The following is a 24,117-nucleotide window of genomic DNA, read 5'->3' as shown; positions in this document are numbered from 1 at the left end:
ACTGTTATTTTCCCTCACATGTGTGATCTTCTTTAGTGTATCTTTTTGTGTGTGTGCATTTACTTATTCATTGCACAACTGCAAGCAGGAGAAAAAAAGATGGTAAGTCATTATCCTCTTGACTTTCAAAAATGAGGACATGGAGAAAATAAAGGGTTACTGTAATTGGGTTTGATTTTCTACAGATGGAGCATTGTTATTTAAATATAAGTTCCTTCTTTATGTTGTAGTTCCTAGTTTTAAAAGATGATTTGACGGTTGAGCTAAAATTAGATACAGAGCACCAGTCATTTACATTCTCACTTGTTAATTACACCAGAAAACGTTTCACTTTGTGTATGCATTTGAAATCACTGGCCACATTCCAACTTTGCAAAACAGAAGATATAAACAATAGCAGGTCTCACCACTATAACTGAATGCAAACGTGTGAGCTTGCTATGCCAATACTTACAGGTACTGCCATGTGTAAATCTGCTGGGCTTTAAAGGGAAGTGAAAAAGGAATGGTTCACCAGCATTGCTACAATTTTATTTTAGAAACTTTTCATCCCTTACCAATGAGCTGTCAATCCCCATTTCTCCCAACTCCTTACTTCTCAGCCCTAAGGAGCCACAAATCTTCTGTCTATACTTTGGCCTATTCTGAACATTTTTTCATGTACTTGGAATCAGTGCTCACCAAAGCAGCATGAAATCAGTGCTTTTTTTATATCCAAAAATTAAATAAGTCCTTTGTAAGGCAATGAATCAGATATATTCAAGATAAACATGCAATTTAGTTATGTACCCAAATATCTTATTTTGATTGTGTCACGGTAGGAATTTTTATTTGCACACTATGATAGACAGCTATATAATTTAAGTTCAGAAAAAGATAATTAAAAAGAAAGACTAAAGGAAGTGGGATATATTTCATACCTTAAATTGGGTGATATATTTCTCCATTTCTGCAAATTCATGGGTGTCATGGAAAGTTAATAGTTTTAATACATTCGCAAAGAAAAATCTGAATGGCTAAAAACATTGAGTACTTAAAAACTTATGAAAAGATTGCTTTCCTCTAATCTAATACAAACAAGGGTCTTGAAACCTCATTTTAGAGTGAGAATATTCAGTTGCTTCATAAATAAAACAAGGTCATGTTTTTTCCATTGTGTTAAAAGGCACGAAAAATATCGTGCCAATTGTCAGCTTCCCTTAGGGCGTCAGGCAGTGATATCATTCTTGTCTCTATTTTTCATAGGTCCCTTCACAGTTCTTTGTTCTTACCTTCCTTTGATTTTTTTTTAAATTTTTTATTGTTGGTTGTTCAAAACATTACATAGTTCTTGATATATCATATTTCACACTTTGATTCAAGTGGGTCCTTCCTTTGATTTTTGATTGCCTTCTCTCCCTGTCATTAAACTGCTCTCTTATTCTCACATGCATCTTGCATGGAGAAAGACAATGCAAGGTACATTAGTGACTTTTCTCCAGAAGCCTAAAGTGACAACAGGATATTTATGGACTTTGCTGGGTTATAGGATAGGTATCTTGATCCAAACTGCTATAGCAAACTACCATAAATTGGGCAGCTTATAAAGAACAGAAAGTAATTTCTTACAGTTATGGAGACTGGAAATCCAAGATCAGGCTGCCAACAATGTCAAGTTGTGGTGAAAATCCTTTTCTGGGTTGCCATTTTTGACCCTTCATTGCATCCATCCTCACACAGTGGAAAAAGAGCTAGCTAGCGTTTTTATGTCCTCCTACAAGGGAACTAATCCTATTTGTAAGGGCTCCACCCAAAGGACTCACTTTCCAATACCATCACATTGGCAATTCAATTCAGCATGTGAAGTTGAGGGGACACAAGCATTCGGTCCACAGCAACAGGCACATGAACCCCTTGGTTTAGGCAATCAGGGCTGCCGAAAAATAAGAAATGATAAAATAATCATGTGTCTAATATTTTCAAAATTTACCTAACTCAAATGTTCACTAGGTCTCAAATTTTCCTAGGCATTTGAAAATTCAAATTTTAACTAGGCTGAGCTCTTCTACAGCATGTTTTACATGGGGTTTTGAAGCTTACCAGCCTAGGCTCATTTCAGTTCTGCTTGCATAGATGGTGTATAAGTTTGGATAAAGAATTTACCCCTGCCTCATTTCCTCATTATACAACAAAAAATAATGTGCCTAGTTCAATAGAATATTGTGAAATCAGATAATATAAGGAGTAATGTCAGACACATTGTGAATACTCATAACCACCACCAGATCATCACTGGGCCAGCCAAGTCTCTTACTTGTTAAATCTTAAATCATTATTCTACTCAATGCAAAACAATTATTCACTATAATCAATTCATTTTTTAAAAAGTTTAGGGCAGTGTAAACTGCAGAAGGTGAGTTATGGTTAGAGGAAGTTATGGTCACAGGGACTTGCCTGAAACAGTATTTCTCGTCCCTTCCTTCCCCTTCAGTCTCTCTCCAGCTGCCTAGAGCTGAGCTCCCTCTGCTATTTCCTTTCACCACGATATTCTGCCTCATCTGAGGCCCAGAAGAATGGAGCCAGTCAACCACAGACTGAAACCATGAGCCAAAATGAAATTTTCCCCCTTTAGGTTGTTTAAATCAGGTATTTTGGTCACAGTGAGGAAAGGTTTACACATACAGTTTCTGTAGCCTTCTAACATAGCACCATTTATTTAGTTGACCTGACACACTTCCACTTCCTTCCATTTACTCATACAGTCAGAATAGCCAGTTCCTATGCCAAAGCAGAGGTAAGCAGAGGGAGGAGAGAAGGGTCAGGCTGTTTGTGAGGCTGTCAGGGCAGGGTTTCTAATTTTACACAGCAATACCAGAAAACACTGCCGAGTGGTATTACTATCAAATGAAAGACCAACAGAGTCAAATGCCAGAAGCAGCAAGCTGGCTTTCAGATTTCCACATCTGGCCTGAGCACTGTGGTCCTACCCTTGGCTTTTTTTTTTGATGTGGTCCTACCCTTGGCTTTTCCTGTCAGGGACTCTACTTCAGGTCACTACATTAGAAAGGTACTTAGTGCCTACTCTGTCCCAGTTCAGTGAGAGCTGCTGAGGATCCAGAGGTAAAGGAAGCACATCTGGTCCTTCTCCTGTGGCCTAAAAATCTAGACACTAAATAGCTATTGTATCATAGTTAATGCACCATTGTTTCAGGCACCCCTAAGAAAGAAAAGAAAAGAAAAAAAGTTATATGATGATACAAATCTTTCTTATCCTTTAGAGTTTTTTATGCTTGTTGAAAGAATTTAGACTTAATTAAATATGGATTGTATATATTCTTGAGAATACATATGAAGGAAAATTGGTGATGAAAAATAAGTTGGTTAATATATTCCTAAAACATTTGTACATTTAGAGCCCTTCTCTTCCAAATCTCCTTTTTAGAAGATTCACACACACTGATGTCCTCTATGACACGAAGAGTGTGAGCCATGCAGCATTTCTTAGAAGAATCCATGAAAGCTAGAAGCCACTGGGGCTGGGCTTTTAAGCTGGCTTTTGACACCCATTTTGGAGTGGTTGTTTTTACCATCCCCTCCATCTCAACTCCACAACCCTTGGGTTCCCAGGGCTTAAGAGAGCTCCACTCGTGTCTCAGGGGCTTTCTTGCATGTCACTGGCACCTATTTTACAAGTTTTGATCCCTGGTACATTGCACATTGGCCCTTGTACAGACTCTGATAACTACTCCACAACTGCTAATTGTGCAAGAGTCATTGTAAGATATCCTGCCTTGGAGGAAAACCAAATGTAAAACAAAGGACATCTGTGAATCAGTGAAATGTGGCCAGTATGGGAGTACTGTGCACCATGAAATGGGGAGTAGAGGATGTTGTGAGCTCAGATAACATGGTTATCTGACTCCCAGTTTCTGATCAGAACTTACTGGGGGAAGGAAGCTCCTGGCTGAGACCTGATGTTAAAAAAATAAAATAAAATAAAATAAAAATTAAATACACAGTCATCTGTTAGTTTTCCCCACCCCCAACTTGTCAGCAGATTATTTTTGGTATTGTAGAGGAACAGAAAATGGAAAATGCCATAGTTTCCTCTACCTCAAAGGGCTAAAGCATTCTGATCCCTTCTTTCTCTCTCTGTGAAAATTGCTGCCAGCATGAACAGTCACTCAAACAGCAAGGGATGGCTCTTGTCTTTCAGGGGCAATCCACTCCAGTTCTGAACATTATTGGCCCGCTGATTAGGTAGCAGTGGAAACAGGTCAGTGTGGGGGTTTAGTGTTTGCATTTGAGATTTTCTTTCTCTCTCTCTAGTACGCTCTTTCTCTGGTGTCCTTCCCCGCTCCCAACCATCCCCACCCCTCATCACTAAACAGTAGAAAGCTGTTGAAAATAATTCATTCATTCTTTAAAAAATATTCAAGGTTAAATTTCTTCCCATTTTTCCCTCGAAAGGATAATTTCAAAACAAAAATTCACTTTTTGTATAAAGATAAAGCAAACTTGTTTTGCTCTTTGATCTGTATGTCTATTGATTTCTTCCATAAAACCCATGCTACATCTTCCATCTCTCTTAAAGAATGCCATTCTTTTTGTGTTGCACCTTACAATGTTCTATTTTAGAGCAAGGGACTAGGGATCCTTCTAAATGATGATGATTTTAATCCCAAGCTTCCGCCTCTGGAGTACAAAGCTTCCTGTCTTTCCAAGCTCATAGAGGGAAAGACAATAAGGGTGACACCATTCCTTAAGAAGTCTTGCTTAGGGCTGGGGCTCACTTGGTAGAATGCTTGCTTAGCACATGTGAGGCACTGGGTTTGATCCTCAGCACCACATAAAAATAAAATAAAGGTATTGTGTCCATCTACTATAAAAAATGTTTTTTTAAAAAAAAAAAAAGAAATTTTGCTTTAAAAGAAAAAAAAAAAGACAAAGAAATCTCACTTCAGGTCTTTTTCTTTGTTTCTCACTTCTCTGCATCTTTTCCCCAAAAGGAAAATCTCAGTTTGACAAACTGCTCATTGACAGTATTTTTAACCTGCTTTCAGGATAAGGTTGCTGATGGTTCACTATTACATCCTTGACACCTAGCATGTGTTTGTTATATTAAAATGATAATGCCAAACGATCTATTATTTTTAGAAGAAAGATAGGGTGTGGGCATTTAATCAAAAAGATTTCAAATCACATGAGTACTTGTAAGCAGATAATAGAATCTTGCAAAATTATCATTCCTCTACTTGCTAAGGAAAAGTGATGAGTTATTACAGACATCCATAAGAAAAACTGATTAGGAATTATGCTAAATATTTGCTAAAATAAGAGATCACTCCTTTTGAGGGAGGTTACATCTAATTTGTTCATTTTAAATAAATTATAAGAAAAAGTTTTAAAATGCCAAAAGACTGAGAGGTCAGTAAAAATTCTTTTGAACGCCTATTTACTCTCTACAAAACAAAATTAAACAATAATCAAGTATTATCCCACCATTTTTAGCCTAATCTGTTTAATTAGATGCACTCTCTCACCCCCTACTTTCTACCTAAAAAAGGAACACAGTAGTTCTTAGATGCCGTAGTTTCCTCTACCTCAAAGGGCTAAAGCATTCTGATCCCTTCTTAAACTATTCTGATGAAGAAAAGAACAACAAGGAGGCCATCTAATCATAGTTCTGTTACCTCAGTTAAGAAGGAGTCAATGAATAGGTTTCTCTCTATTCCTTAGTACTATTACTAGTATTCAAATTAGTTCCAATATTAGTACAATGTTAATATTAGTACAACCATTGATACTAACATCTGTTCAGCAGTTTCTCATGGGAACTTTATAAATGTTTCATTTGTGATGATAATGTGAGTTTTGTTTTGTTTTGTTTTGTTTTCCCAAAGAAAAGTGCAGTTGGATCCTGGGGATTCCTGAGAAAACTAGTTAACAGTTTCATTGTTCCACTTCTTTTCCCCAAGAGAGGATGAAAAAACATCACTAAATGCATGATGCATATCAGTAAGCTCTGGGGCCATAAAAAGGAATTTTACCAAGAATCTTTTAGACTAGAACCCTAAAAAGTATAAGTATAATTTTTTTTTAAATATTTACTTTTTAGTTGTAGGTGGTCACACAATACCTTTATTTCATTTTTATGTGGTGCTGAGGATCAAACCCAGTGCCTCACGCATGCTAGGCAAACACTCTACCACTGAGTCACAATCTTAGCCCTAAGTATAAATTTTTTACATTATAAAAAGCATATACATGCCTGTAATACCAGTGACTTAGGAGGCTGAGCAGGAGGATCACAAGTTCAAAGCCAACCTCAGAAACTTAGCAAGGCACTCAGCAACTAAGTGAGATCCTGTCTCAAAATAAAAAATGAAAAAGGGTTGGAATGTGGCTCAGTTGTTAAGTGCCCCTGGGTTTAATCCCCAGTACCAAATAAATTAATTAAAAATTGAAAAAGCATAAACAGGGCTGGGGATGTAGTTCAGTGGTAGAGCACTTGCCTGGAATGTACAAAGCCATAGGTTCTATCCCCATTGTTGCCAAATAAAGAAGGAAAGAAAAAAAATGTGAATCTACTTTCTGTAAATAAATCTATAATTTAAGTGCTGCTAGAATTATTCCTAGTTAAAGATAGGGCCTGTTGAGAGCCAGAGCCCAAGGGGCCCCAGCAAACTTCCAGCTGCCAGCAAACTTCCAGCTGCCAGCTGATGATTGGCTCACAGCGGCCCCAGCAACATCTAGCTGATTGGCTCCTCTGCGGTGATGCTCATTGGGCTGTTTCCCTGCCCTTTCAGACCACAGAGCTGCTCATTGGGGGACTTTTTTGGCTCCGCCCACGTGACCCAGCCAATTGGCCTCAAGAGCAGGAGGATTGTGGGAGGTGGAGAGAGGCTTGTGGGGGGAGAGAGAGACTTGTGGGAAGCCGGTGGTGGCAGTTGGGGCTCTGAGGGTTTTTCCTGAGAGGCTGTTTTGTTTGGCGTGTGTGGTTCTAAAAATAAAGTTAGTTTCTTTTGACAAGTGGCTCCTGATTGTGCCCAGCCAGACTGCAGCAAGGGCCTTAGGGAGAAAAACTTTAAATTGAAGAATACTTTTGTAATATGAATAATATCCTCCTAACTTAATAGTTTGACAAATTTATTAATTGCATATTGAATTTTCTTACAAGAGGATTCATCAATGGATAAATAAATTGCAGTTTAGTATGGAATGGTATATTATGCTATATTTATTTTATTCAGAAATAAAAAGGACCAAACTACTGTGTGAGAAACTGCCTGCCACAGTAACCATCCCACCAAAGGACAATTATAACAGTCTGACCACAAAAAAAGCAACACAAAATAGCACTCCATTTGACCTCCACTTATTTCAGGAAATGGCTGACTCCAGAAAACTCTCTGTTCCTTACATTGAACACTCCTTCCTCTATTGAAATATTCTCAAAATCCTTGCTTGCCTCATTGCAGTCAACCAAGGGCTGCCAAATGCACCTCAACAACAATCAGTTCAGTCTCCCTTACTTCCAAACTCCCATTTTAACAGAAACTAACCAATCAAAAACTGTCAAGGTTTCTGCCTTGGGGTTGGGGTTGTGGCTCAGTGGTAGAGTGCTTGCCTAGCATGTGTGAGACCCTGGGTTCCTCAGTACCATATAAAAATAAATAAAATAAAGGTGTTGTGTCCAACTACAACTAAAAATATTTAAAAAAAAGATTTCTGCCTTTAGCTCTATAAACTTGCTTTCCTTTTTAACACCTACAAAACCCTGCTGACACAACTGGGCAACTAGATAGTTTCCCTTGCCACACGTTTATTAATAAACAGCCTTTGTTAATTTTGTCTCATACTTAGTTTTGTTTTTGACAGGATACACAATAGTGTGGATGAATGTCAGAACATTAAATTGAGTGAAAAAAAAAAGCCAGACACTGTATGATTCCATTTATATAAAATTCTGGAACAGGCAAAACTAAGTTACGATGATAGAAATTAGGATTATAGTTGCCGCAGGGAATTAAATTTACTGTAAAGGCGATAAAGGCCCTTTCTGGGATGATGGAATAAAATGTTCAATAGCTTGACTGGGGTGTTGTTTATGATAGGTATATGTTGTTCAAAGCTCGTTGATCTACATGCCTAAGATTTGTGCATTTTAATGCATATAGGCAGTCCACTTTCTATAAGCCCAAATCTTTGTACCCCAAAGATAGTAATGGAGGAGGGATTCTTAGAATAAACATTGTAATCACAACGGTTTCTTAAACACTTACAATAACCTGCTGATAAAGTGTTATCTGACAAAAGACAAAATAAGATGCACAGTTTACTTGTAAATTTGAACCAGTAAATGGAAAAATCAGGGTTCAAATCCAGGTTGTTTGACCCCAATGCCTATGATTTTATTTTATTTATTTATTTGTGTGTATGTGTGGTAATGGGTATTTAACTTAGGAGCACTCTATACTGAGTTACATCCCAACTCGTTTTTTATTTTGAGACAGAGTCTTGCTAATCTGCCAAGGCTGGCCTTGAACTTCCAATCTTCCTGACTCAGCCTCCTGAATCGCTGGGATTACAGACATACACCAGTCAAACCCAGCCTAATGATTACGATTGTAATCAACACACAGAAATGGAGAAAGGACCAATTAGACCTCATGGTTCTGATTTGGACCTCCAAGACACTCTTTTGTGGTATCTCTCATTAGTCTGTTGTTACCAGACATCAAGAAATAATGTAGCATTTTTCCTGCCCAGCACAAGAAACAATGAGAATAGTGAAGAGAGAATCTACAGAATGGGAAACCTCTTCAATAGCTGCTTTTCTGACAGAATATTAATATCTAGAATATATAAAGAACTTAAAAAAACTTCACACCAAAAAAGCAAATAACCCACTTAATAATTGAGCAAATGAATACAACAGATAATTCTTAGAAGAAGAAATACAAATAGCCAACAAGTATATGAAAAAAAGTTTCAATGTCATTAGCAATTAGAGAAATGCAAACCTAAACTACACAGAGATTTCATCTCACACCAATCAGAACGGCAGTCATCAAGAATCTCAGCAAAAGAAACAATAAGAGAGGTAAATAGGGAGCCTACATCCTGGGAACAAATCTTTACTCCTCACACTTCAGATAGAGCCCTAATATCCAGAGTATACAAAGAACTCAAAAAATTAGACAATAAGATAACAAATAACCCAATCAACAAATGGGCCAAGGACCTGAACAGACACTTCTCAGAGGAGGACACACAATCAATCAACAAGTACATGAAAAAATGCTCACCATCTCTAGCAGTCAGAGAAATGCAAATCAAAACCACCCTAAGATACCATCTCACTCCAGTAAGATTGGCAGCCATTATGAAGTCAAACAACAACAAGTGCTGGCGAGGATGTGGGAAAAAGGGTACACTTATACATTGCTAGTGGGACTGCAAATTGGTGCAGCCAATTTGGAAAGCAGTATGGAGATTTCTTGGAAAGCTGGGAATGGAACCACCATTTGACCCAGCTATTCCCCTTCTCGGTCTATTCCCTAAAGACCTAAAAAGAGCATGCTACAGGGACACTGCTACATCGATGTTCATAGCAGCACAATTCACAATAGCAAGACTGTGGAACCAACCTAGATGCCCTTCAACAGACGAATGGATAAAAAAAATGTGGCATTTATACACAATGGAGTATTACTCTGCATTAAAAAATGACAAAATCATAGAATTTACAGGGAAATGGATGGCATTAGAGCAGATTATGCTAAGTGAAGCTAGCCAATCCCTAAAAAACAAATGCCAAATGTCTTCTTTGATATAAGGAGAGTAACTAAGAACAGAGTAGGGACGAAGAGCATGAGAAGAAGATTAACATTAAACAGGGATGAGAGGTGGGAGGGAAAGGGAGAGAGAAGGGAAATTGCATGGAAATGGAAGGAGACCCTCAGGGTTATACAAAATTACATACAAGAGGAAGTGAGGGGAAAGGGAAAAATAATACAAGGGGGAGAAATGAATGACAGTAGAGGGGGTAGAGAGAGAAGAGGGGAGGGGAGGGGAGGGGAGGGGGGATAATAGAGGATAGGAAAGGCAGCAGAATACAACAGACACTAGTATGGCAATATGTAAATCAATGGATGTGTAACTGATGTGATTCTGCAATCTGTATACGGGGTAAAAATGGGAGTTCAGAACCCACTTGAATCAAAGTATGAAATATGATATATCAAGAACTATGTAATGTTTTGAAAACCAACAATAAAAATTTTAAAAAAGAATGCAAATAATAATAAATGCTGGAAAAGATGCAGAGGAAAAGGAACACTTACACTGCTGACATGGTTGTAAATTAGTACAACCCATATGGAAATCAGTACGGAGCTTCCTCAAAAGACAAGTCATGAAACAACCATGCAACCCAGTTATACTCCTCAGGATTTATCCTAAAGAATTAAAGTCATCTTACAATAGTGATACATGCACATCCATGTTTACAGCAGCACAATTCACAATAGCCAAACCATGCAACTGGCCTAGGTATCAACAGATGAATGGATAAAGAAAATGTGGTATATAAACACAATGGGGTTTAATCAGTCATAAAGAAAAATGAATTATGTCATTCACAGGAAAAAGGGATGGAACTAGAGACCATTATGTTAAGCAAAATAAGTCAACCTCAGAAGGTTAAGGGTCTTGTGTTTTCTTATATATTCAGAAGCTAGAGAGGAAAAAGGAAAAGAAAGGGCAGTCGATCTCATGAAAAGCAAAGGGTGATTAGTAGAGGAAAGTGACTAAAGCAGAGAACAGAGGAGAAAGAAGGGAAGTGCTAGGGAATGATATTAGCCAAGCTATATTGTTATATTGTGCATGATGTACATGTACAAATATGTAACAATATAGCCCATCATTATATACAACTATAATGCACCAATAAAAAATGTGGGGAAAAATAATAATTTTAAAAAATAAAAAATATATAGCATTTTTAAGTTTATTTCTGTTGCTCATGATAGTACAGAATGTTATTCCAGGTTAGTGGGGAAAATCTATATACATGATTCCTCAGGGTCTCAAACTGAGAGCTGACATGTGGTCTCCTTGTGTGGCTTCTGTTTTTATCATTTCCAGGCAACTGGTAGGAAAAAAAAAAGGGATTACTCAACCTGGGGATACCCTTAGAAACAAATGAGGAGAAAGCTGCACAGACCATTTTTGCTCTTTCCACTGGGAACACATTAGTTACATGGTCATACTTAACTGCAAGGGAAGCTGGGAAATGTAGAGCTATGGAAGACCATGATTCTATTACTATAGAAGGAGAGAATAGATTTTGTTGGACAGTTAGTAGTCTCTGTCATATTACCCCAAATTTAAAAACAAATTTTTTAGTTGTAGATGGACACAATTATTTATTTTATTTATTTATTTTTATGTGGTGCTGAGGTTCAAACCCAGTGCCTCACACATGCTAGGTGAGCACTCTACCACTGAGCCCCATTACTCCAAATTTATATACATCACTCTTAATATTAGTAAATAAACCTAACACATGGCTGGAATACTGTAACAACAAAACAGAAAAGGAATGCCTAATATGCTGTAAAATCATCCTTGAGATAATGTTTATTTGTTGAAGCCTTCAGGCCATTCTCCTCCCACCTCCTAGTCTATTTCATGAGGCAGATACTATCTTAATTCAGGGTTTTTATAGTTGCCAGAAGAAAAAAAAAAAAGAACCACAGTAGAATTAGCTCACGTAAAAAGACATATTTGGGAAGGATACAAGCAACCAAAAACATTTACATAAAGGCTAGGGATATACCTCAGTGGTAGAGTGCTTGCCTGGCATGCACAAGGCCCTGAGTTTAATCCCATGCTCCACAAAACAACAAGAAGAAGCCCCATTTTCACAGACAGGAAACAAAGCAGAGATGATTGAACTGCATAGGAATGGGGGGAAAAAGTTCTGAGTGTTATTCATTCATTCAGTAAATATTTACTGAATGTCATTTATGCTATATTCTAAATGATGCAGCCCCTTTTAAAATATATATTTTATGTTGAGACAGGGTCTCACTAACTTGCCAAGACTGATGTCAAATTTGCAATCCCCCTGCCTCAGCCTCTCAAATAGCTAGGATTACAACAAATCCCATTAGTATGGCACCACTATGCCAGGCTGAATAAACCCCTTTTTTTAAATCAAAGAATTTGATTAAAAAAAAGGGGGGATTGCAAATTTGACATCAGAAATAGGCAATAAAATAAATAAGTGAAGTACATTTTACAGTCTTGGGTGTTATACAAGAAAAATAAAGAAAATGAAGTAGAAAATATCATAGTGGTTTTGTGATAAAGATCACCCAGTTGTTCCCAAGCCCATCTTCCTCTACCTCCTGGGGAGACAGCTAAACTATGTTCCTCAGTCTCTCCTTGTAGTTAGCTGGAGCTGAAATACTGAGATTGGGGGTTTAGGGGATGGTGGGCAGTACCAGGGATTGAACTAAGGGGCACTCAACCACTGAGCCACATCCCCAGCCCTATTTTGTATTTTATTGAGAGGCAGAGTCTCACTGAGTTGCTTAGGGCCTTGCTTTTGCTGAGGCTGGCTTTGAGGCTGGCAATCCTCTGGTCTCTAACTGCCACCTGAGCCACTGAGATTATAGTCAAGTGCCACCACGCCAGCCAGACTGAACTCTTTAACAGGGAATGTAAGTAGACATGACATTCCCTTTTGTAAATCTAATCCATAAAAGCACCTATACATGGGCTGGGGATAGTAGAGGACTCCATGGTAGAGGGTTTGCCTGGTTCTGGGTTCAATTCCTATCACCACAAAAACAAACAAAACAAGAAAGCACCTATACATAATCCTCTTCTCTTTTCCCATTTGGTCACTTAATGGTAGCATTCTATTCCAAATCCTTGATGGGAGGGGAAAGTGGAGCCACAGATAGAAGGATGCTAGTCCCAGAATGATCACATGGATGACTTTTCTCCAACTAAATCTCGAATTTCTTTATGTGAGCAGTAGTAAATGACTATTTTGTCAAGACTATTTTGGGCTTGGCAATTTATCTATTACAGAGCACTATTTAACTAATATAGTAATTGGTATAAAAATATAATTATGAACCCCTAGAGGAGGCCAGAGCAAGAGGAAAGGACCATAGGACATTGGATGATTAAGTACAATACCACCCAGCAGTCTAAAGGACTCAATTTGCACATTATACAGCACAGAGCATCTTATATATAGCTACAAATAAACTATTATGTAACTGATACATTAACAGGTATCAGTTAAGCCACTGGATTTTGTCTATTCTAACAGCTAGCATTACTTCCCCTAACCAATAAGGGGTAATATATGATCTCTAATCTCTTTTTGCCTGTATTGCTATGCCATTCTCCCCTTTGTCTTTGAAGACCAGCTTTATAGGTTTCCTATAATTTTGTTGTAACATGAACTTGCTCTTCCCTGAAATCAACTCCAGTCCTGACTGTAAATCATCTTTTAGTTAAGTACACATAATCATCTAACTCTAGTTGTTGCAATTCCAACTTACCTAAAGTAAAAAGCAAATTGATCCATCTAGTATTAGTTATCTACAACTTGTCCTATGAGCTGTGCTGGGAAAGGATGGATCACATGATATTTTCTGGGACAGAACATGGTATTCTGTGAGCAGAACAATCTCTGGAAAAAAGCATCCTAGATAGGAAAGTAATTAATGTCAAATTTCCTGCAGATGTGAGCTTCATATCTATTTCCAAGTTGTCTACACTCAGACATTTGTCTCCCTAAAAACCCTTTAAAATCTTTTCCTGAAAAGAAAGAATCTCCAATGGGACACAAGCAAGCATCCTGATAGATTTTCTAAGGTTGGATGTACTGAATTAAGGCCAGCTGGATAAATGACTTCTTCTCACAGGCAAGTAGTAATCCCCAACAAGTACAACATATTAGTAAATCAAAATTCAACACAATAAGCTCAAGATCACAAGTTATATGAAGAGAAGCAAGCAATATAATGTTTTAATCATTGTAAATTTCTCTGAATTACCTTTGATAAGCAGTTCCTCATATAAGACTTGAAAAAATTATATTTACATTATATTTGCTCTTGATAAGAACTCTTGGCTAGGACCATTATAATTTCTTGTGCATTTTCCATTGGAGGATGTTTGAGAACTTGAAGTATCAGAACTCTTAAAATCACAATAACCCAACATCTACAAAAAATTTCATGCACATAAGAGGAAATGTGACTTCTAAAATCCCTCATGGTTAGCCAAGAGAACAGGGCAAATGGAGTTTCTTTGGGAAATCAGGGTGATTCCTGGCCAGAAATGGATTCATTCTGGAGTTCTAAAGATATTTTGGGACATGTTTAAGTGGTTCTGCTGCTGTCTGTGGGACTGAGTGCAGGACTGAGGCAAAGAAAAGGAAGAGAGAAAAAGGGGGACATATGAGAAGGAAAACCTGTTAAGAAATACAAGGAGAGGGACAAAAGAAGAAGAAAATAATAATAAATATTAAACATTAAATAATAATTATAAAATGATAAATATTAAATAATAAATATTAAATAAATAATAAATATTAGGAAGCTAAAGACAACACCTCCAGGGCTGGGGTTGTGGCTCAGTGGTAGAGCACTTGCCTAGCATGTGTGAGTCACTGGGTTTGATTCTCAGCACCACATATAAATACATAAAATAAAGGTCCATTGACAGCTAAAAAAATATTTTTTAAAAAAGTACCACCTCCAATAATTCCCTTAGGATTCTAAATGGAAACCTCCACTCATGTCTCCAGTGTAACCTGAGCTAGCATCCTTATCAGCTTTCTCTGAATGCTGTCCAGCCCTTCCACCAGACTCACACATTCTCCAAGAGGCCATCTTATTGCATTCTATTATGTGTGTCCTACCAACAATTCACTTAACTGTCTTGTATTCTTCATCACTCCAAGTTTTAAAATGCTTTCAAAATAGTTTTTAAGAACTATGAAGGTTGAAAGTGCTGCAAATCATAGAGAAAACAAGACTTTTCAGTCTTTTCTGTCAAACCAGAGAAACTCCATTTTTTTAATATTTATTTTTTATTTGTAGTTGAACACAATTCCTTTATTTTACTTATTTTTATGCGGTGCTGAGGACCGAACCCTGGGCCTCACACCTGCTAGGCCAGCATTCTACTGCTGAGTCACAAACTCCATTTTAACCCCCTCACCGCCTGATTACGATTTTCCTACAATGGCTGCTAGCCTTTCTAAATCTGTACTTCCTCAGTCTCCACTTCTCAGTACCTGTGCACATGCCAAAAGGCACTCAACCCAAGGGGACTTTCCCACCAGAAGAGAACAAAGGGAGGTAAAGACAACTAAAGGTATATTACTTTAAACATCCCAATAGTAGACACTAAAACTTAGATGATGTTCAGGAAGGTTGTGTACCCCCACAGTATCCAGCCAAAGAGGAACTGGGGGAGGGATCTTGCATCAGGGATGAAAAAGCCCAGCAAACTGTCTGCTCCAGGTGCCTGTTTTCAGTTTTGATTGCAGTGCGTAGTGTGTGTAGAAGTAAAATTGTTGAAGTAAAATTTGTGTAGAAGTAAAATTGTTTGTGTGTAGAAGTAAAATTCTTGCCTTCCTGGGAGAGCTGATTAGTCTCCGAGTGTTTATTTTGACTCCTGGGGTTCCCAGGATTCCTGATATTTTCAACAATAGGGAGCAGGACTTGGAGTGATTTATTTGACTTGCCAAGGGGGGATCCAGTGGTGTTTGTACATCCATTTGTGTCTCTAATTTTGAGTCTTAAACTAGCTTCATTACTTAATAAGGCATTCCTTGTACTGGGCCCTTCTATAAAACTAATATTAAACCAAAAGGTATTCAGGGTACAACAAGACTGTGTCTATTCAATATGTATCTGGGAGAAATACCTCCTCTGTGACCTGTGGATGGATTATGTCTTTGCCCTTACCAGTGTTGCTTTTGTAGGTTAATTTCATGTAATGGTTTTGATCCAGCATTACTGTAATTGACTAGACCTCTTAGGAAGCAGATTATAAAAAAGAAAATTTAACTTGAGATATTGCCCTTTCAGAAAGGCTGAGCTAAATGGATGATGGTGGTAGTTGTACAACATTGTGAGTGTACTTAATGCCACTAGATTGTACACTTAAAAAGTGCTAGGATGGTGAATTTTATGTTATGTATATTTTATCACAATAAAAAAGGTTGAGCTTATATAAAAAACACAGAGACAAGTCAAACAAATCAATGGAAATAGAAAGCCATTAATCAATAAAAAGTAATATTAGTCAGAACTATTTGGTTCTCAGGCACAAAAAATACAACTCAAATTTGTTTATACAAAAAAAAAGAATGTACTGGCTCATATAACAGAAAAGTCAAGGAATAAATTTTTTATTTTGACAAGACTGGATGTAAATATTCAATTTAATTGTAACTTCTGTCTATATTGGTTGTACTTTATGTTAATTTCATTCTTATGCAGGTTATCCCCCAGAGGATGTAAAAATGACTACCTGCAGCTCTAGCTAATCTAAGGTAACCTCCTATCACCTTAGCAACCACATCAGAAAGATAGCAACTCTCTTCCAATAGTTCCCATAAAAATTCTGAAGCTGATTTCATTGGCTTGGCTTGGATCAGGTCAATTCCTGAGCCAATTACTGGGACTAGGGGTAATACTCTGCTTACCTTAGCATGGGATTTATTCTCACTTCTACAGTAAAGGGACAGACTCAGCCCCATTAATCCACTTGGACTGTGTGTGTGATACAGCATAGAGACTGTGATATTTTTGCCAATAATTGGAAATCAAAGGAAATATTTAGAAACTGAAGACAGAAATAAAATATCCTAACTTTATTTGGTAAAATGTCAGTAGGATGGGGTGGGGGCTGTGCTTGCTTGCTTGCTAGTTTTTTGACTCTGCATTCCTTTATAGCTACCACTCTTTTTCCTTTCTTATTTTGCTAAGATTTTTGGAAGAGTAATATACCCTTGTAATTTCCACTTATTTTCTGAAATAATAATTTCTATTATTTTTCTGAAGTGATAAAAAGACCTCATGTCCATTCCCTCTTCCTTCCCCCAGGCCCAACAGCTAACAGAATGGGCTAACAAATACTGCCAAAATGAGAATATTCAGCACGAGTTATAGGTCGAGTCTATGTCTTTGACTCCATACTTCATCACCTCCTCAGACTGTTTCCATAGGTGAAAGAGCAAGTTGTCTCTCACTGGTTACCTTAGAGGAAGATCACCAAGCCAAATTCAGCATGAACTCTTGGAATTTGGAGTTCCTAAACATAGCAATAGCAATAATAATGCAAGATGGCTAACACACTTCAAAGACAAATTGTCAGCACAAAATGACTGAGCTAGGTGCAAACTTCATGGATCAACAAAGCCTTTATTCAACAGTGGAGTCATGTATCTGGTGGACACACTGTCCTGATGGAAAATGAGCCGCTGGCCAAAGGAGGAATCTGTGCTTTTATATGCTACACTGGGAGGTGACTTAGTTATTGACAGAGCATGTCAGTTTGGGCACTCAGGAAAAAGGTTGTGAAGATTTGAAATTTTTTTTTTTTTTTTTTTTTACTGGGCAATGTTTTCATTTGGGGAAGACTGGAGGGCCTGGGGTCAGTGTTCAGTGCATATCTCTTTCCCTTCAGGGTTCCATTGTACTGTCACTGGGAAAGTATTTATTTGGGGAAGGGTCAATGCTTTGGCTTCCTCCTAGAGACTGCCATTTTAGGTTTGGTGAATATCTCTTTCTCAGGGATTGTCTTGTCACTGGGTGATGTTTGGTTCCTTCCCAGGGATTGTCCTCTCACCGGGAAAGGATGTAATGGGAAAGAATCAATGTTATCAATGAGTTGCCTTTTTCCTTACCCCCTCTTCCCAGGCCACACTATCTTGGGGTTTTCTATATCTTATACAAATATAACTGAAACACACACACACACACACACACACACACTTCTTAATGTCTGGCCCTGATCAGAAAGCATGTGCATGCCCAACAGAGTTACGTAAGAGTGACCAGACACTAATCACATAGTTAACAGAGGTATGACTTGAATTCTCCTTGCTACCCCAAATTACTTTACTCCACATCTTTATAAATGTCCATGTGATTTAATTGCCACACCAAAATATGCTCTATGTCTTGAAGCAAATCCCCATTGCCTCCATGTTCAAATAAGAATCCTGTCATCATTATTCCATTAGGCCCAACAATGGTCAGGAATGAAAAGACTGGCTTCTGTGAGTTGTGTCTGAAATACATAAATATTTCCAGGGATGCATTTATAAGATATAATAGGCAAAGACTAGTCTTTTCCCATGAAAGACCTGTTAACCCAAGGAAAACTTCACCTCACTTCACCTCAGAAGTCAGAAAAGAGCATAAAATTTCAGGACTATAGAGCAATATTGGTAAATCATAAATGAGACCAGAAATTGTCAGGGTTGGACAGTCATTTTGAGGGCACTGGATTTAGGGAAATAAAACCCCACATAAGCTCACAGTCATTGGAAAGATTTTTGCAAAGGAGAATCAAGTTAAAAAGAAAAAAAAAACAGGCAAAGTAGTTAATAAGAGACAAGAAGGTATATTAGTAAGTCAATTTAAGAGAGAAGAAGAAACGGAAGCCATGTAGACAGGCTTCTCAAATAGCCCATTATAGGGGAAAAAAAAAAAAGGAAACATAGTTAAAGAGATTACCCAGGCTGGATCAAATGATCATCCTGTCCCAGCCTCACACATAGCTGGGACTAGAGACAGGTGTGTGCCACTGTGGTTGGCCCAAATTTTTATTTTAAAGTTGGCTATTGGGGAGTTTAAAAACCAAAACAAGGGCTGGATGTGGCTCAGTGGCAAAGCACTCACCTAGCATGTGCGAGCCCCTGGGTCGGATCCTTAGCACCACATAAAAATAAATAAATAAAATAAAGGTATTGTGTCCAACTACAACTAAAAATTTTTTTTAAAAAAAATTAAAAACAAAACAAAACAAAAACCAAATTGCTAATAACCTATTTAAACCAAGATTTTTTTCTCTTATTATTACCCTCTTCTTGAAATTTCTTTCATAGAGTTTATGATTCCTGGGTTTTAAAGTTATTAGTCAGGGAGGTATGTGACTTGAAATCCCATGACACAAATTTTGTTCTTCATCCTTCAGGGTGAATAAAACCTGAATAATAATCAGATTCTGTTGGTTATAAAGCCAAAGTAAGATATTTATATACTAAAAATTTTTGAGGAATCTGAACACCAAACTCTGTTGAGCAGATCATTTATAACTCATTTCCAGGAAACTTGAATTAATACTAGCATTAATTCCCTACATAGACTCAACCTATTCTCACCCAAATCACTTACCCTCTTAGTGGTTCCATTTTTCTTATTTGTGAAAGGGGGATAATCATGCTGGCCAGCTCCTTCACAAGGACATTGTAAGGATTAATGAGTTAATGCTAGGGAAGCACATTTCTGCTTTAGATGAATGTTGCTATATAAATGCAAATTATTGTATTACAGCTGGGCTTACATGTAAAAATGCAATGACTTTTAGATCCTAGATTATTTCATAACACTGAGAAGTAATTTTAATTTGAACACTGGCTTCCTCAATCTTTTGTCCAGGAAAAAAAGCAATCAGTATAGAGGGTAGCCAGGAAGGAGAAAGTTGCTCCATCTGCTTTTCCATAACCTTTCCTCCCTCTCTCCCAATTGTTCAATGGTTGTGCATATGCTGTCTCCTTAGCTTCTGATCAAGTCGGCCCTCCATTTCTTCTTGATAACCTCCCTTATCCCTTCCAACCTGTGAGGATACAGCAACAAGGTGCCATCTTGGAAGCAGAGAGCCCTCAACTAGACACAAAATCTGTTGACTAATCTGCTTGCCCTTAATGTTGTACATCCTAGCCTCCTGAACTATGAAATACATTTCTGTTGTTCATAAATTATCCAGTCTGTGGTATTTGTTATAGTAGCTCAAACAGACTAAGACACCTCACTTTTCTAATTCACCCCTTTGAAGTATGACTAAATGGATGGTCTGGTCAAAAAGGAGTAGGCCTCAAAAAAAAAAAAAAAAAAAAAAAACAGGATAATAAGAATAATGCCCTCACTATTATTTCCCACTATATAAAACTTGGGCAGGGGCTGGGGATGTGGCTCAAGCGGTAGCGCACTCGCCTGTCATGCGTGCGGCCCGGGTTCGATCCTCAGCACCACATACAAACAAAGATGTTGTGTCCACCGAGAACTAAAAAAATAAATAAATATTTAAAAAAAAAAAAAAAAAAAAAAACTTGGGCAACTTTCCCTGCTTTACAGAACAGCATCCACCCTGCTTAGCCAACATTGTACCTTGTACATTTCTCTTCTGACCATAATGCTCTTTCCATCCCCCTCTCTTAATATTCTGCACAAAGAGAAACCCCCTTCTCTCATGAACTTTCATTCAGCTGTGGTTCAAATCTGGACTTGATCTCTCTTTTATGCTGTATCTGTTTGATCTAGTATAAATTCTTTTCTAGTCTAATTTTTTCATCTACATATATGCACCTGGCATAAAATTCAAAATTTATAAAAGCAGGTCTCTCCCCAGATGCTCTGCCCCTCACTCCAGAGTCAATCCCTGTTAGTAGTTTATAATGATATTTCTAAATGAAATCTACATGAATGGAAAAGCATATCTGTATATCCATAAAATAACTAGCTAGGATTTGACTGGGATTGTTTTGAATCTGTAAATCAATGATAAATTAACAGTTGGAAATTGATTCAGTTGAGAAAGAAGTGGCATCTTGACAATATTGAGGCAATCTTCCTAACTATGTACATAGGACATTTGCATCTCTGGTTTCTCTCAGGAATTTTGTAGTTTTTCTCATATAGACCATGTACATATTTTGTTAGATTTATACCTGAGTGTTTCACTTTTTAGTGCCAATGTAAATACATTGTAATTTAAATTTCAAATTCTAATTATTCATTGCTGGTATATAAGAAAGAAATTAACTTTTGTATATTAACCTTATATCCTGAAACCTTGTTATAACCACTTATTAGCTCCAGGAGGATTGCCAGGGGTGTGTGTGTGGGGGGGGTTGTTGTTGTTATTGTTGATTATTTGGAATTTTCTACATATATAATCCTGTCACCTGCAAGCAAAGATAGTTTTTTTTTCTTTCCATATCTGTATATATTTTGTTCCTTTTCTTGGATTACTGAATTTGCTAGGACTTTTGGTGAGATGTTGCATAGGCATGGTGAGGGGGACATCCTTGCCTTGGCCCTGATCTTAGCAGAAAAGCACTTAGTTTCTCACTGTATTAGCTTATAGACATGCCATAACAAAGCGCCACAGACCGGAGGCTTAAATAACAGAAATCCACCATCTCATAAGCTGGAGCCCAGAAGTCTGACCTCAAGGTGTCAGCTGTGTTGGTTTCTTCTGAGGCTTCTTTCCTTCATTTACAGGTGGCTGCCTTCTCCTTTTGCCTTCATATGTCCTCCTTCTCTTGCCATCTGTGTCCTAAGTTCTTCTCCTTATGACACCAATCATATTGAATTAGAGTCCACTCTAATGACCTTGTTTTAACTTAATTATCTCTTTAAAGAATCCATCCCATGTATAGTTACATTCAGAACTATCAGCCATTAAACTTCAATATATGAATTTGGTAGCGGGAACACAATTCAGCCTATAACACTTATCATTAAATATGATGTTAGCTAGTTTGTTTTATAAATTTATTTATTTATTTTGGTACTGAGGATTGAACCCAGGGGTGAACTACACTGAACTACATTCCCAGCTCCTTTTACTTTTTGAGACAGGATCTCATTAAATTGCTGGAGTTGGCCTCAAACTTGTGATCCTCCTACCTCAGCCTCCAAGTTGCTGGGATTACAGGTGTGTGTTACCAGGTATAATTGTTCTATATCAAGAACATCAAGGAAGTTCCCCTCTATTTCTAGTTTGTTGAGAGCATATATGTATATATTTATTTAAAGTAACAGAGATCAAGTTATCTTTTAAAAATAGAAATCTGATCTCACAACTTTCTAGTGTAAAACTATTCAATATTTCCCATTTTTGTTACAAAAAAGATGGCATCCTGATTACATCCCTCATAGCCTTGCATGATCTGGCTTTTCCTTAACTCTTCTTTCTCATCATGTGCAACCTGCCTCTTCCACCTCTGCTATGAGTATCCTGATTGGCTTTGTTTCCTTGAAAGGAAAATCTTCTGTATCACCCAGATAGATCACAGCCTCACTACTGTATGCCCTGCATGTCTACTGGTTATCATAATTTATCATAGTTATAGTTACATATTTCTATAATTTTTAAAATATTTTTAGTTGTAGTTGGACACAATACCTTTATTTTATTTATTTATTTTTTTATTTGGTGCTGAGGATCCAAACCCAGGGTCTTGCACATGCTAGGCGAGCGCTCTACTGTCTCTCCTTGAAAATCCCTCCATCTCTTTTCTGTCCTGCTCTCCATTAAACCCTGCCTCCCTCCTCCCATCTTCTCACTCACAAGATCCCATCCACAATGCCTGGAGGTATTAGAGAGGATTTTACCCTGCCCTACCACCATTTCTAGGGACCCCTGCCCTAGAAATGGGTTCTAGGACCTCGTCTGGTTCTCAGATGGTAGCTCCTTTATACACGAAGGGGTTAAAGTAGTGGGGTATGCTGTCATTTCCCTCTCATCCATCACAGAGGCAAAACCTCTCCCACCCAATACCACCAACCAACAAGCTGAACTCATAGCTGCCACAAGGGCATGCGAGCTAGCAGAGGGAAAAGCCTTCTCCCTATATACATATTCCAAATACATCTTCATATCCTGATCTCCCACGCAGCTATTTGGAAAGAAAGGGGGCTATTGACCACCAGAGGAACGGCAGTCATTAATTCCACACTTATATCTGGCCTACTATGAGCCTTCAGGCTGCCTTCCCAACTGGGAATAATCCATTGCAAGGCTCACCAAACTGACTCCTCCCTTACTACTATGGGGAATTCCAACGCTGATGAAGCGGCTTGATCAGCAGCCCTACAAAACTTTATCTCCTCCCCTCTACTCTTCATTACCACCAGGGATCGGCCCAAAGATCCCCAGCAACTCTTCCAGTTTCTTCACTCTCTATTCCATTCTAGTCCACAGAGTCTCACTACTTTCCTTCACTCCTTTTTCACCCTTTCCCCATGTGATAAGACCCTCCTACAACAGATCACTTCCGCTTGTCAGATCTGCCTGAGAACCAATACCAATACTCCATTAAAACCTAAACCTTTTCCTTCTCATCAGGCCCGTGGTCATACCCCAGCTGCAGACTGATTTCACCAACATGCCCCGAGTAAAAAACAAGCCTTTCCCACTTCTAACAAGCAGGCCTCTACGGTAGTTGACTCACATAATCCCCCGTTTCGGGATGCACACTTCTATCCAATCAGTCAATGGTCCAGAATTCACCTCGCAGATAACTCAGGGACTGGCTCACACGCTATCACTCCCTTGGCATTTCCATTGCCCTTACCACCCCCAGGCTTCTGGAAAGGTTGAAAGGACCAATCGGTCCCTTAAAGAGACCCTCACCAAGCTCACCATGGAATTAAGCCTGGACTGGGTAAAGGTGCTCCCCTTGGCTTTGTTGCGCATTAGGGCCCTGCCAAAAAAGCCTTCTAATCTCTCACCTTTTGAAGTCATGTATGGCCGTCTCCTCGTTCCTCCCGGATTGCCTACAGAACCACTACCCATCTCCGAAACCTATACCCTGCCCTCCTCTTCCATCTATGCTCTGAACTCTGGCGCTATCAAGACTGGCTCCTTCCTGACCCCAGTCTCTCTCAAAACCCTACCTCCTTAACACCTGGTCAACTTGTTTCCTATTGCCCACCGGGGGAAAAGCCCCCTCTAGAACCAAAATGGAAGGGCCCTGCTCAGGTAATTATGTGCACACCCTCAGCGGCCAAACTCAAAACTACCTAATAACCAACTCACCCCATGGATTCATATTTCCAGGCTTAAGCCCAG

The 24,117-nt window shown here is 38.3% G+C and overlaps 1 pseudogene; it reads left to right on the top strand.

Moving 5' to 3' along the window:
- Positions 1 to 23,488, top strand: part of LOC124098474 (citrate synthase, mitochondrial-like) — a 33,859-nt pseudogene extending 10,371 nt beyond the window's left edge.
- Positions 23,489 to 24,117: the final 629 nt, after the last annotated feature.

Source organism: Marmota monax, unplaced genomic scaffold (assembly GCF_021218885.2).
Source record: "Marmota monax isolate L192 unplaced genomic scaffold, Marmota_monax_Labrador192_F-V1.1 WCK01_AAM20220418_F8-fsc00117, whole genome shotgun sequence".
In the NCBI taxonomy this organism is placed as follows: domain Eukaryota; kingdom Metazoa; phylum Chordata; class Mammalia; order Rodentia; family Sciuridae; genus Marmota; species Marmota monax.
Note: the sequence above shows the minus strand (reverse complement) of the source record. Positions and strands in the feature narration are given on the sequence as shown.